This window comes from Rattus norvegicus, chromosome 18, assembly GCF_036323735.1.
Source record: "Rattus norvegicus strain BN/NHsdMcwi chromosome 18, GRCr8, whole genome shotgun sequence".
NCBI classification, from domain to species: domain Eukaryota; kingdom Metazoa; phylum Chordata; class Mammalia; order Rodentia; family Muridae; genus Rattus; species Rattus norvegicus.
In genome coordinates, this window is record NC_086036.1 from 48,382,107 (window position 1) to 48,398,109 (window position 16,003).

The following is a 16,003-nucleotide window of genomic DNA, read 5'->3' on the forward strand; positions in this document are numbered from 1 at the left end:
ACACACATACACACATATGCACATGTACACACATATGCACACATACACACATATGCACATGTACACACATATGCACACATACACACATATGCACATGTACACACATATGCACACATACACACATATGCACACATGCATTCACACACACACACACACACACACACACACCATGGTCCATAAGTTGATGTAGTTTTGTCCAACACCACATACCATCACAACCATCTTTCTTGTGAAGGTCCAGTTCTCTCACCTGAATAAACTAGCCTGTTTTATACATCACCCCATGAGATCAGAATTTTCCTCCTTGAATAATACTTAATGTGGAAACATGGGGACCTTGCATTTCTCTGAATAGCTGTAGCTATAATTATTTCAACATATGAGAATTTCAATGTTTGAGTATTGTTGAGTAAAGCATAAAGCACTAATTTCAAATTATGAATTATTCACACTGCAGAAATCACTCAGGCTTGGGGTCTTGATAATTGTTCTCAGGGATCAGTGTGGTAACTCTTTTCCCGGGCAATTAGGTTTCCCACTACAATCTATACTTCCCTTGATGTTCACATAGTATTGAAAAACCGTTTTTAAAAAAATAGCAGCGTTACACAGGAGACTAAAGAATTAAAGGAAACCAGTTGCTCTGAAGGTATCTTTGTCTTTTATAAGTGTTAACAGATTGGAACTGGGAGTTTGTAGTTTTTGGCAAGCATGTTTATTTTGTACTGACAGAAATATTTGGCTTGGCAAAATGTGTTTTGGTCAGGTAGACCCATGACCCAGGCCATATATCACTGGGGTAATGTCAGGACGGCTCGGAAAGTCCAAGAGAACACAATCTGCCTACATACGCAGGAAAGAGCCGTCCTTAAATGAGATGGTGGCCAAGTGCAGACGACAACGGCAAATGCTGTGTATATCTGAAATTACAGAGTGGACCAGACCGGTTCTTGCCTGAACAATATATTCTGGGCATAGCCACCTTAAAGAGTGGAGAGAAATCTCTGTGGGTCTCTGCTGTCCATTCTCAATCCTCATCTGTGTGCTTTCTCTGTGGCCATTTTTTTTTTTTTGCTGTTGTTAAATGAAATAGTACAGTATAGTATATCTGGCTACGTGGCAATTGTGAAAGGGAGGAAGTCTGCAGAGGGAGGGAAGATGCTGAGGATAGAGCCCTGGTCCTGCTGTAGATGAACACTGGTGCTCCTCTGCCTCATAACTCACTTACGCCGAGACTGTACACACACACACACACACACACACACACACACACACCCCTTCCTATTGTGTGAACTGGGAGCCAGGTGGAATATTTTAGGAAGCCCCAAAAGAGAACTGCCACATGACACTTCAGCATTGCTGTGTGTGTGTGTGTGTGTGTGTGTGTGTGTGTGTGTGTGTGTGTGTGTATTTCTTGCTGGAATATGAACATTCAACATCAAGGCTTATGTTTCCTCACGCACTCTTATTTATAGACCCTGTGCAACATGAGCATAAATCCCGCCATCATGTGGACCTCTATATTGCCGCGGATATAAGTAGAAACTAATGTATCTAAGACATTTTCACAATTTCTTGATCCTGTCTGTGTTTCCTTGTGCTTAAAACGTGCTTGGCCCTTCCTTTATATGCTGGCACTATTAGAGATAAACTCCTGACATAACTGTCCAGATGTCTTGGCTTCTAAAACTCCCCTCAGCAGGTGTGTTGCCTTTTCAAAGGCACTGGTTCTTTCAACAGTCTGGTGTTTTATCCAATATCATGGCAGATTTGTGGTTTTCAGCTTAAGGATCACTATTCCATACTGATGGCTCCGGTAATCAAAACCCTACAGAACAAGGACTCTGCCACCCCTTGAATCTTGCGGCTCTTTGTGTGTTTAAGGGGTATGAGGGGAGGTGGCGATTGATGAGCAAATGAAAGATGAATTCCAGAGAAAGCATGCAAGACGCATGCAAATCTAGGTGACGTTTCAGTCTTCAGTTCTGGCCTGTGGGGGTGAAGGGGGATCGCTGCAGGCCTCAGGGCTTATTGTCTCACCAGGGAAACATTCCCACGTCGAAATGCCTGCCTTTCCAGTGTCACGTGATCCTTGCAGCTGATGAAGTCCTTCTGTAACTTGGCTCTTTTACATGTAAAATATTTTTTAAATCTGATACGCAATAGTTACGTTAATTCCATTCTCAAAGATAAAATTAACAAAAGACTCATTTCCTTTATCAGGACAGGGAGGCGCTCCCCCCGGGACTAAAGGGATCCGAATGTTTAATCTCCATGTGATACCTAGTTCATTGCCTTTATTGTTCGACAATTTTTCTTTGTGATTAGTCTGTGTTTTCAGAGTCTAGGCAGATTTATATGTGAGAAACAGAGATGAAAGGGTTCCTAAAATATCATCCTAGAAAGAAAAGCAATCCCTACCTAAAGCTTTAAAACACTAATTTGTTCTTCTAATTTCTCATGTTGAATGGAGATGTCCAAGAGGGCACACGTCTTAGAATTTAGTTTAGAACAATGCCCATGGCTTACACTGTGCTGTTGGACAGAAGGAGCAACTCGAACTTTTCCTGCTGAAATTAAAGAAAGGGAGGAGCAAATTCCAAAGCTGAGATTTATTGGTGACTGCCAGGGCCACAGTTTGATTTACCTATGCCCGGGGAGGCTGAATCTCCTTCATTCTGGGTAGGTTTGTCTCACAACAGCCTGTGTGAGAACAACAGTTCTTGATGCACACCTAGAAGATGGGTGTCGTGGAGAAATATTTGAAATTTGGGCTTACGGTTACCTTTTAAGTGCCAGATTTCTGGAGCTGATGTTTTTACTAACTAAACAAATCACATCAGAACCCAGACCTAATTTTCTGATTTCTTTTCTACTTGTCTCTTTCCCAGAATACCTTTGCCTATCCGGGCCTACCCTTTTCACACTGCCCAACTCACTGGACAGCAATCAAGTTAGGGCATTGCACAATGCTGGGGCCATATCCTGCTTTCTGAGTGTAGAACGCCTTCTAAGCACATCCAAAGATAAGCAGTATCTCTGGGACCTCGAAACACGGCAGCCCAACATCGAACAAGGGAACAAAAATTAACCTTTTCTTTTCCACTTGCCAAGACGCCTAGTCGAAGTGTGGTGTGTGTGCTAGACTTCTACAGAAGGCACAGCACTGACGTGTACATCTCGGAGAGGGGGAACTCTTTTTAGGACCTGATGAAGGGATGGAAGAGTTCCACTTACACAGCCCCAAACAATCCCAAAACATTAGGGAATTAAAAATTAAAAAATTAAAAAAAAAATTTGCAAGTCATTCCAACTCCTTTTTAGTCCTTTTTAATCCTTAGCTTCAAAATGATGAAGGGGTGGTCATTTATATTGTCTTTACACACGATTGAAAGAGAAAGGAGGCCAGATAAGCTAAGACCCTATAGATGATTTGGGGCCATGGCAAAACCACTTGCTGAAGCCCCAAGGTTACCCTTTTTGGGCCACTTCACATTATAGATTCGTCCTCGGAGACTGAGAGCAAGGCGAGACTTTGGCTCTCCGCCGGTTGTTTAGAAACACAATGTTCTTATCTGTCCAGTGTCAGGCAATTGCTTACTCTATTGATTTGAAAATCTCCTCCCCACCCAAGGTCTTGCTTATATTGCCAATTAGCTTGTTCCTAATGTCTCGCCACCAACATTAAGATCTCTGATTAGGGGATTTATAAGCACAATCTCGTCTTTTGTAAGATGTGACGTTCCCCAGTGCGTGTTACTCCTCTTGAAAGTGATTAGTAAACACATCTTGAGTGCTTAGAAAATAAGTCCATTTACCTTTTGTAGCCAATTCAGGAGAAGTAACACAATCAAAGTTGTCAATTATTCTTTAATCCTTCGAATCACCACTCTGTTGGATATAAAAGCCACCAATGTTGTGTCTATAAATTGTGTTTATGTGCTACTAAAGCTAAGTAAATTGCATCTTCCTTTATGGAAAACTTAGAAGCACTGTGCTTTGATGGAGTCATACATCAAAGAGTTGAACAGCCAGGAAAAACTACTCTTGGGCACTAGTTAGCTATTCCCAATCACCACAGAAAACTGGACAATTGGAACCCGGAGGATTGGCCAAAGAATGAATTACCTGCTGAACTTAAGGAAATGTCGTTTTTTTTGCACTCTGAAAATAATTTTACTTATATTTAGGAAATATCAGTTTACGATGATGGGACCATAGACTGACTTCTTCTGCCTATTCTCTCAGTTGAAAATTACACCAGGTACTACAGTTTCCGTGGGTGCTTCAAATACATGTCTGAAGAACCTTAAGGGTACATGCTGTTAGAGAGGGAAACAAATACCAATTGGAAATGGAGAATGGGAAAGCATCTAAAAACGGGTGCTCCAGAGGAAAGACAAGGAACTCGTCATCCGGAAGTCAGCTGAAGCAGTGCTAGCTTCCTTTCCAATCCCATCCTGACCCAGCATGTGCTTCCTCCCAGCTCTCCCTCTCCTGTTGAACTGAGCTGAGCTTCTAGAGAAACTGCAGTCACACATTGTCTCAATAGCAGACCAGGGCAGACTAGCGGTGGAAGAAGTGAGATGTGTGTGTGTGTGGGGGGGGGGGGGTGCGACTAACTACTGAAATCTGCACATTTCGAGCAAGGCCTTTCCCTCTTTGGTTCCTGAGCATCGCATGCAGGGGCCGCCTCGAACTAGGGCCTGTTTCCTGGCAGAGTTCTTTCCACCTGCGGTGGGGAGGAGGCGGGAGCCTTGCTGCACCAGGACCGCTGATCTGCACAGTCAGGACAGTGCATGGAGTTTCCTGTCAGAATGGCGGAGAGCCAGAACTAAGTCAGTGAGGCGGGGAGTGCTTTCTAATGTGCTTTGAGAGGTTTTAAAAAACACCCCTGTCACCAAGTACTTCCCGGAGAAGGTACTTGAAAATTTCACTTTTATTTTATTTTATTTTATTTTTTTCCTGCCAGAAAGGAAGTTCAAAGCAGACTCAGGAGCTTCTGGCCATGTGATTTACTGGAGGGATACATCACTGGTGACCATCACTTGCACAGACTGAACAACCGCCACATTGTACTGGCCAGCTGAGGGGTTGGACAAAAGATAAATTTTAGTGGCAAATACTTTATGCCTGAGAATTGGTACTTATCTCGGACCTAACACTAGAAATAAAGAGAGGGGTCCTGGGTAGCTCAGCCCAAAGTAAGGAAAACAATGGGTTTGTTTCCTTGGTGGAAAGAGAAGTGAGTGACTTATTTTGAGAAGTGGAGAGCTGAGGCATAATCTCACAGGCAATGCCTGGCCTTTAGTTAGAAACGGACCCACTCTGCTATAATCAGCCGTGTTATAATCACAGTAGACAGACAGAGAAACCAGTCGTCACAGAAGTCAGGATAACATGTCTTGCTGGCTCTCTCCTGAGGTTCCTTTTGGAACAGGAATCTGTCCTAAGTCTTCCTTGTCAACAGAGTCGGGGCTGGCTGTTTTAATTGGCTAGTGCGTTTCAGCCAATTCTCTGCCTCACCTGGAGATTTCATTACAAAATCGCCTCGTGTTATTTCCATGTTGTCAATAGGACCTAAGAGGGCAATAACACTGAAATGAAAGTAGGTCTCACTGTCACTCTGTGGTCACAGGCAAGCCACTTCACATCCCGCAGAAGCCAGATCCTCTGTGAACACAAAGGGACGAGCAAGGGCTGTCACCAGTCAGCACGTTTGGTCCTACTGCTGGTGGACATAAAAAAAAAGAAGGAAAAAATAAAAGCCAAAGTAATGAAAAGTCCGCCTGACGATAAGACACCATGGGAAGGGATGGTTTTCACAAGTTTTCTTGCCCAAGGAAGGTAGGGGAAAATATAACAGGTAATTGGGTCAGGCTTCAGCAACCTTAAGTGTTATATTCAGCCATTAGTACAGTCTATGGGCTTAATGATGATCCCAAAACAAGCGTGAAAGAACTGAACATATATTGAATTCTAGAAGTTCCCCCTGGAAAGGGACCCCTGAAGAAGGTAAAATAAATGATTCCTGTCCACTGGGCTGATTAAAGAACAGCGACTGTATTGTCAGTCTGCCGGGACTCAAACGCCCCGACAGAATTCAGAATCGGAGATGTTTGTAAGCCTCTTGATCCAGACAAATGGACACCAGACATCTGCCTGAAGGTGAAAAACTGTTTTACTAACTGCCTCGTGAGATAATTGACAGCAGCTGGCAATGAAAACGACATAGATGTAGGGTACGAGGTCAATCCTCCACCAAGCTCCATACGCCCTGAGCGTGACTGTTACACCCCAGCAAGAGGCAGGGCAACTGAGCATGTGCAGATGTGAGAGCGACCTGGGGTCAGACTCTCTACGACGATGCCTCTCTTGCAGCACAGTCTACACCGTGCCTCACAGGGTCCAGTCCGTGCAAAGATGTATGCTACACCAAGTTCCCATTAGTTTATAGTGTGTGACCAGGAAACCGTTGCACTGCAGAAATGAGCACCGTAATTCTTCTAAAAGGAAGAGCTTAAAGAATAGAGTACAAGGGCTGAAGTGGCTGAGCTCTCGCCCTCTCCGTGTAAAGCTCTGGCTCTCAATGCAAAACTCAAAGGGAAATAAAAACCTAGAGGCATACTCAATTCCTCAACACATTAAAACATTAATTAGCTACTAAGTTAAAGGATCTGGATCTATAAGGTTTTATGTGGAGAGATATACTTAAAATGCTCTAAAGTGTTTAAAGAATTAAGCTAATGTTGGGCATCAATGGGAGGAGAGGAGCTTGGTCCTGGGACGGCTCAATGCCCCAGTGTAGGGAAAAGCCAGGATAGGGAGGCAGGAGGGAGTGAGTAGGTGGGTGGAGGAGAACCCTCATAGAAGCAGGGGGAGGACATAGGGGGTTGCCAGAGGAGAAACCTTGAAAGGGGATAACATTTGAAATGGAAATAAAGATAATATCCAAGAAAAGAAGAAAAGAATTAAAAAAAGGAATTATGCTGAGAACATGTATGAACAGGTATACTTTGATCCCATTTTCTGTTATAAAATATGCATTTTATATGTGAGTAATAGAATTCAAAAGAGTAGACAAGAATGATCACCAGGAATAAGATTTTAAAAGTAAGGCTTGGCTATTTAATTTTTACTGAATAGACTTCTTTACTGTTTAAATTTTATATGAATGTATGTTTATTAATTTCCAAAGTAGATGTCCTAGAAAGACAACTTAGTGATTACAAGCACTTAACCTTTCTCTTCCAGAAGACCCAAGTCAGCTCCCAGCACCGGCATGTTGGCTCGCAACTGTCCATAACTCGAGTTTCAGGGGATCCAATGCCTCTGTCAAGCTATCGTGGACATCATGCACTCACATGGTGTCCATACATACACACAGGCACACACACATACAGTTGAAATGTTTTAATTAAACAAGAGTTTTAAAAATAGACTATTGTTTTTGTTTTTTCTAAAAAAGAAATCATAATCATAAAACAACACAATAATGGAAGACAAGTGGGAAAGCAAACGGGAAGAGCTGAGAAACACAGCTCAAGTTTGCACTTTCAAGTGCAGACTATGTGCACTGTGAGGAGTGGGGGTTTTATCGATTCTGTTTGGTTTGAAGTATTTGCTTGGTTATTCATTTGTTGTATGAGACAGGGTCTTGCTGACTAGGAAATTGCTCTATAGACCAGCCTGGCCCTGAACTGACAGCATTTATTCTGCCTCTGCCTCTGCCTCTGCCTCCTAAATGGTGAGATTACAGGCTTACACCGCCGTGCTCAGTCTAGGATTAATTTTATTGCAGCTGCCCAGCGCAATACTAGTGGATAAATTGAAATGGCAGTATACGCCAAGAGGATTGTATGTTCAAAGTCAGTTTAAGATACATGGCAAGTCCAAGGCCACTTCTGGTTACCTTACAAGCCCCAGCCCTCTCAAAAACTTTCTGTTTGTGATCAGGGTATAATTTCTGCATGAATAGAAAACAAAACATGGTTGCTTTTCTTTCTTTTCTTTTGGTTTTGGTTTTGTTGTTGTTGTTGTTGCTGCTGCTGCTGCTGCTGTTATTCTCTACTTCCCCCTCCTTTTCTTCCCCCTCCTTTTCTTCTTCTTCCTCCTCTTCTCCTTCATCCGCACCCTCCCCCAGGGCTTTCGAGAATGGAAGATAGTAGTCCACTACAGTCCACACTAACTTGGAATAATGTGGAGTGCAGGCCGACCTCAAGTCTGTGGTGACCCTCCTTGCCTCCAGAGTGCTGAACTGCAAGCTTGCAGCAAGGTTCCTGGTTTCTTTCCCTCTTGTTGCACAGTTTTTCCTTGCAATCAGAGATCATGTATTAGTCATGAGTCTTTTGATTACAAGAGGCAGAAACCCAACTCAAACTGACTGATGCCAGAGAGGGAAGCCGGGTGGAAACTGTGATCTGGAAGAAAGAAAACCAGGACTTTAAGGTTTTTTTTAAAAATAGGATTGTCTTTCTTTTCCCATTTCTCAGCACTGTTTTTCTTCTCTGTTGATTGGATTCTAAACGAGTCCGTCCCCTCAAGGTAGCAAAGATGGCAGTCACCGTGGCTGCCTTGTTTTTTTTTTTGTTTGTTTGTTTGTTTGTTTTTGTTGTTGTTGTTTCATCCTGTTATGACCTCACAAACCTGAGAGAGCAGGAAATAATGTCTTTCCTCCCCAGCACTCCCCTTTCCCCATGACCTCATAATGGTCATGAGGATGAGACTCTGATTAAACCAGTCTTGCTTATGTGTCCATCTTTGTGGTAGAAGAAGCACTTCAAGTAGTCAAGAAATAGAGTGGGAGAGAAGGGAAAACCTGGATGAGAGCCACACCGCAGGCAGGCAGCTGGACACAGGACATAGGATTTCACTGTCCTGTACTGCACTCAAAGACGGAGAGAGTTCTAAATGTTTTAAGGCTTTCCTGCCTTGCATTTTAATAGTTTCTTTCCAGATTTCTCCATGGGTTGTGAGCCCCAGCTGCTTGTGTCTTTCTTCTACTGGGTATAGAGTTATGAACAAAAGCACACTCTTTCCTCCGGGTTGTCCAATTGGCCTGTCGCTTATTTCACAGTGATTTATCGCTCAAGAGGAAATTCAGGGGAAATGGAAATTTCTGGCTTTTAAAATACCATATTTGATCATGAGGGGGAAAAAAAAAGAAAACCACACCATCTCAGATAGAGTTTTTTAAACTCCTGAGCCGGTGAGTTATTTCATAAAAATAACTTATGTTTCTTTTCCTGAGCCAGCAGTCCTTGGAAAAGCAGGTGTTCCGGATACTCGAGATGACAAACAGCTTTATAACTAACTCAAGGAAGAGCAGAGGACACTCAGCTCGTTTGCCAAGTATTAGAGCCAAAGAGAAACTTTCCAAAACCGGCTTTTCTGTAACCATCCCAAAACAGGGGAAGCCAGTGGATTAGTCAAACAGTAAGCGCACGGACTGGTCACTTTGAAGCATGACGTGTTCTTTTGCTAAGAGCAAGCATTTACTCAGATCTTGTCAAGGAAAAGGATTTTCCTTCAGCCAACAGTTGAGGATGTAATGGTTTTTCTGCATCCAGTTCTCATCAACTCCCATTAACATATTTTGTAGCCTATCAGAGAGAGGCTCTTGTCCAGAAGCTTGCACATTTTACATCGGGTGTTTAAACTGTTGACTGCAGCGGCTTGTTTCGTGGTTGTTTCCTTTGGAGGCAGAAGGAGAAAGAGATTGGTTACGGTTGTAGACTAATATGTATTCACCCACTCACTTCAATTTGAGAAAGCACGATACATCCGAAGGTCAATATATATTCTGCGACCCTCAGTCACTGGGTAGCAGGAAGGAGCAATGCTTTGTTCTGCTCTGTTTTTAAGATTCCAAGTTCCCTTGCCGAAGCATTCACAGAATACATCAGTAATTTCCTGATGACATTTATTGATGCGTTTTCTGCCAAACATCATTTTTTTTTCCAAGACGGGATGGCAGTCACATCCATCCATGACTTTCCATGGAAACTTGTAACAGACTAACCACTCGTTCTCCCCTGTGACAACACTGCTGTCCGTTTTGACAGGGTGGTTTGAGATGGATGTTTAGGGAGAGATGACTTTACACATTCCCAGATGTCCAGTAGAAACACAGGGAAAATAATATAGATGATTTTAGGGATTTTAGTAACTGTGCTGGAAAACTAATACTACATGAAACTAGCTTGAATGGTTTGTTTAATCGTGTGTGTGTGTGTGTGTGTGTGTGTGTGTGTGTGTGTGTGTATGAAACTAGTAATGATATTTTCTATATTATTCCCATACCAAGATTTTGGACTCCATTTACGGATTCAGTATTTGAAATACATCTCAGTGTAGACTTTCAAGTACTCCATGGCTGTGGTGGCTGGAGGGATGGTAGAGAAGTGTGTGTGTGTGGGTATACTAAACATTTCTGCTGTGGACCTGCTCTGTCTAGACATAATACTGCACATGTCTGAGCAGTTCTGGGTGCTATGAACACAGAATTGATTTTATTGTTCTTAAATTTTTTTCTCTCCAATCTGCACGATAACTCCAAATTCTTTCTTTCTAGCCTGTGTAGTAGCACAGCCATTTCCAAGGCATGTTAGATTTTAGAAGGTGGGGCAATCTAATGAAAACACTTTACATTTCTAGGTCATAATTCTAATTTTAGATAATATCATTTCAGACTCTACCTGACTATTGATGATGCGCAAAGACGTTGTCTTGACTTCTTAATTTTTCTGCTACCCATCTTGCTCCTAGATCTGTGTCCTGGTCTCAGTACTATCTAGCATAATGTCACATATTTAGAGCTTGATCCTCACACCAAGCAGGGGACCTTGCGAGTTCACCCTGTCTACAGACGTTCTATAGATGCCCTGTCTATAGATACTTTATGGTCATAACATGGAGTGTCCATTCAGAACCTCTTCATGTCTTTTACTCTGACACATTTCCACGTGTGTTTACCAGGTCCACGGTTAGCAGTGGAGGGGATACTAGCTGTGGCTTTTGGACATATGTAGGCTGCTCTAAGACGCTCCTAAATCACTCGGCTCTTTGAGAGCAACTCTGATCACTGATTTGTCTCATGAGCGGGTGGCAGGTGGAGGCTCAGCAGTTCCAGCTGCTTCCTCTGAGCAGACTGAACTTCCTTTCACGTTCATTCACACTGTTCACTTTTCATTCTTAACGACCAAAGGCACTGCTCACCATCCAGACCGTTTCTTCCCTCTTCCATCAGTTATCTTCTTATTGTCTTTACTGTGCTGGGGCACCTGGAATACACTTGTCTATTAACTGTGCCTGAACAGCCTGTTCTGTTTTATTTCATTCATCTGCACAGTTTCTAAACAATGAGCATGTACTATGTACCCCATGCATTGCAGGAGCTGAGAAATATTTGCTGAGTAAATGCATAAAGTCTTAGGGTTTCTGTTCCTGCACAAACACCATGACCAAGACGTCAGTTGGGGAGGGAAGGGTTTACTCAGCTTACACTTCCACATAGCTGTTTCATCACCAAAGGAAGTCAGGATTGGAACTCAAGCAGAGCAGGAAGCAGGAGCTGATGCAGAGGCCATGGAGGGATGTTACATAATTACTGGCTTGCTCAGCTTGCTTTCTTCTAGAACCCAAGACCACCAGCCCAGGCACCACCCACAATGGGCTGGGTCCTCCCACCTTGACCACTAGTTGAGAAAATGCCTTACAGCTGGGTCTCATGGAGGCATTTCCACAAATGAGGCTCCTTTTCTGTGGTAACTCCAGCTTGTGTCAAGTTGATACACAAAACTAGTCAGTACAAAGTATTTAATATCCATGGACTGTGTTTTTTCCATTTATATCACATTAATGGAAAACATATCAAAATCCTATTACATTCTATTCTACCCCCTAGTTAAAAATGTTGATGGTGCTTCTCTCATTAAAGATGCTGCATTTCTGAAAGTTCTTCCTTTTCATCTGATCCTGAGTGGCTAGTCAACGGTGAAAGTCTGGGTAGAATGCTAAGTGCCATTTACAGACCAAAGTTAAATATCAAATGAGGAGATCTAAGGGTTCTAATGGCTTGAACTGCCAGAGAGACAACAACAACGTTTAAACACAAATCAAAAAGCTTTCTAAACAGCATTGCATGTAATCTAAATGGCCGTGGCAAAGGGGTCGTGGGAGGCTTTATACACACCACAGATTGATCAAGGTTCAGCCACATAAGGTGACAAACTGTAATCCTGTTTTGTAATCACTACATCCAGTAAGCTGAGGCAGGAGGATCACAAGTTGGAGGCCAAGCTGGACTATATACTGAGATCCTGACTCAAAAAAAAAAAAAAATCAACCAACCAAGCACAAAACAAAGTGAACTACAATGGGGTTTAAATCATTTGGGGGCCAGAGAGATGCTCAGCAAAGCTTATTTCTCTTGCAAAGGACCTGGTCCAGTCGTCAGGACCCTCAGAGGGTGATTTACAGGAAACTCTAACTACCGTCCCTACTAGGATATCTGGCACCCATTTCTAGACATAGCAGGGGCCTGTAAAGTCCTCTTCCCCACCACCACCACTCACACATATACAATTAAAAAATAATAAAAATAAATCTTTAAAACGAGAGAAAAATTCTGCTTCTGTTTAATGATGCCACAATGCAGAGAATAGAGGTCTGCAACCTGCCAGGCTCCCTGAGCTGACATATTGGCAGCAGATTCATCTAGAAGGCTTTATGGTCATTTACTAAACACACATCTCAGATTATCCTAATATGTACATTTTTTCAATAATTACAGAATATTATGTTATTTAAATCTCATGAGATTTTGTAGTAAGGCCTATGCTTGTCCTATTTTCTAGTCTAGGAGACTAAGGTCTGGTCACATTAAATGTTGTTGAAAACAGTGAAAAACGAAGTCTCAGCTCAGAAAACGTGGCACATAGGTCAGTGAGTTTAACCTCTACATTATAGGGTTACCCTGAACTTTGAATTTTATGAAACACACTTCTTTCTCTATTCCCACAACCTACCTTAAATTTTTTTCATCATCTATAAGGAGAACTGTTTTTGAAAATCAGCCTTCAGCTCTTTTCATTCAGTTTATTGTGCATTTAGCATTCCCTAGCTTTCTTCTGAGGAAGGCCACCTCTCCTCAGGCCAGGAATGTGTATAAATGTGGTCAAGAAAGTAAAACACAGGATAGCAATACCTAAAAGACCGAATGCCTTACCTCAGAACCAGTCTTTCTTCCCCCAGAACTGTTTGGAAATTGGATTTCTTCTGTGCCGGAGCGGAGAGGATTAACATCACACATTCCGTACACTGGCGTTCGTCTGCCGCTACTTAGAAGTAACCAATTCCAGTGCCTGTGCATGGCTCACTCAAGGGGGAAATTGCTTCTATTAACCCACAAAAGCTGCTTAAAGATGGAGACAAGACCAAAGTCGGTTATAGTTTTAATCCCCTTAAGATCTAAATCCCCCCTTTTCATTTCATGGCCACCTGAGTCATCTGTAAGCCTCCAGATGATCTTCAAACACACCTAGTCAGCCTGAAGGATTATGGGATAGGATGGCAAATTACTCATGAAGAAAGTAGAGTCGTATGGAGTTGGATATATATTATGATACTATTTTATCACATATAATACTATAATACAACATTATTACAGGCTAACAGCACATTCTTATCTAAGGGGGGGGTGGGACCCTCTGTAGTTACTGATAGCACCATGTGCAGTACATAGTTAACAGCTGAAGACTTGTCAGAGATTTCAGTCTGTAGCCACTATCTGCTTCAAAGTGCCAAGGCTGACTTGACTTCCTTTTCACATGAACTAACCATATTCAGATGACCTGCATTCCTTAAAAAAGAATCTCAATCTCTCTCCCTCCCCCCTTTCTTCCTTCCCCTCTCTCTCCCCCCCTCTCTCTCTTTGTGCGTGTATGTGTGTATCTGATTTTCACTCTTTTCATATGTGTGCGAGAACATGTATAATTAATTTCAAGCTCTAAAAGCTCCCTGTACAGACTTAACTGTTTGTGCACGTGTGTGAAGTCCATAGTGTCAAACACCTGCCCGAGAGTGCTTCAATCTTACAGAATAAGAATTTCATAAGACTTCCTAGCCCCAAGTTTTCTGTCTTCAGTGAATTTTCCCTCTCCTTAATCCCAGCCCATGCAAACGGAAATCCACAGTAAGGGTCAGCCTGCCTCCCCCCTCAAAAAAAAACCTTGCATTTACATACACTGTCCTGTAATCATATCCCCAAAGAAGAAAACCTGGGTGTTGCCTCTGAAAATGTTATCTACCCCCTTTCCCTCCTTCCCTTCCTCTTACCACCCCATCATCTCTCTCCTTTCCTCCCACTTTCTTCCTTCTGCCCATTCTTCTCTTAGTTTCTCTGTCAGTCTTTTAAGTAGACCTCAGTCTGTGACATCTGCATTGATGAAAACTTCCACCCTAGACCTGCATCTTGAAAAACATTTATCCTATTGGTATTTATTATTAATTATGTTGCTATGTACATGTCTCATTAGAACAGGGTCAGTGACCATTTAGCAAGTGGATAGAAGTTAAATCTGAATATTGCGATATAGAATATTTGTTTTAGTAACAAAAAATTGGAGACAAAATTAAATAAAGCTAATTTAAAGAATTTTTTAAATTCATGTTATGTTTCTGTAGAGTGTTAAGAATTGCCCTCACAGACAAAATAATTATTACTTGTAAAACTTGCTTAGAACTAAGAATTTTATAGACAGAGGATGTCAGTTCATATCAGTGATGAAAATAGAAAAGTAATCAGTGAACTCAAAGGAGGAAAGGCAAAAATCCAGATTGCTTTCAGTCGTGTTTTTGCAATAAGAAGGTCCAAAACCTGAACATCAGCATTTCTGTTTGTCAACTTGAATTTTTACACAGAGAAAAGACAAGTTACAGGTGGGACCGTTTACATTTGGGTTAACTCTGCAACCATCAGGAGCTTAGACTGGCTTAGCTGAACAGAAGAAGTTTACCTCTATCTTGAAAGATCTAGAGCGAAGAATCTTTTTAATCTCAGTTAATCATTCCTGGCACAGGAATGGGAAGTGGGGAAATCTGTGTCTGAACTGGTCACAACATTCTGGCCAAAAAGGAAAACGCCTGTGTTTATCCTGTTTTTTCACAGGTAGATAGAAGAGTTACCTATGGCAATAATAGGGGCCATGAGAGAAGAGTGTGCCGAGATTCCCAGATAAGTCTTGAGGGCAAAGGTGGCCCCAAAACATGTGGGAAATTGGGACTTCCCAGTCACCGATACTTGTAGGATGAGGCTACAGTAGGTTTTGACATTGTTGGCATCAATCTTGGGGAGCATCAGTTGATAGATGTGTCCAAGGAAATCTTTCAAAATGATCTAAGGGTGAGTCACCCTGAGAAGCTATTTTTTTAAAGGAATATGCAACCTGTTAAAGACAAGCAATGTTAGTGGGACCACAGAAAACAAGAGAGATGTCAATGCAGCCTCATGCAGTTCCAAAATACTACAAGTTCACCTCAGTCTCTCGTGACTATTCTCTTTGCTTCTAGCGACCTCTCATCTGATTTAATTTTGCACAGTCTAATTGCCTTCACTTAAAAACATTACTTAAAGGAAAAAGAAAAACAAAACAAAACCCTATCTCTATGCAAGTGGACAAAGCAGAGTAATTTGACTGACTGCAGATTAGCAATCTACAACACTTCTACACTGAATCTTTTATTATTTAAGATTCTCTTTTAAAATGGAGCTAAACTGTAAGATTTGTCTTCTTCGCTGTGGTGGTTACTGCGAATTACCAACTTGACACGATCTAAACTCAGTTGCAGGCAATCCTACAGGAACACCGGTAAGTAGGTAGGTTGATTAGGTTAATTGAGGTGAGGAGACAGGACTTAAAGCAAGTGACACCATTTTCTGGGCTTAGGTTCTGAAATGTATAAAAAAGAGGACGACAACAAAGCAGCAGCGTCAGCCATCCCT

The 16,003-nt window shown here is 42.1% G+C and overlaps 1 long non-coding RNA gene across 1 annotated transcript; it reads right to left on the minus strand.

The window, feature by feature from the left end:
• Positions 1 to 9,475: 9,475 nt before the first annotated feature.
• Positions 9,476 to 13,592, minus strand: LOC134483020 (uncharacterized). The gene is made up of 2 exons (XR_010059820.1): positions 13,229 to 13,592; positions 9,476 to 9,693 (listed from the first exon to the last, which is right to left on the minus strand). It is a non-coding gene; the product is annotated as an uncharacterized LOC134483020 (long non-coding RNA).
• Between the last annotated feature and the right edge of the window lie 2,411 nt (positions 13,593 to 16,003).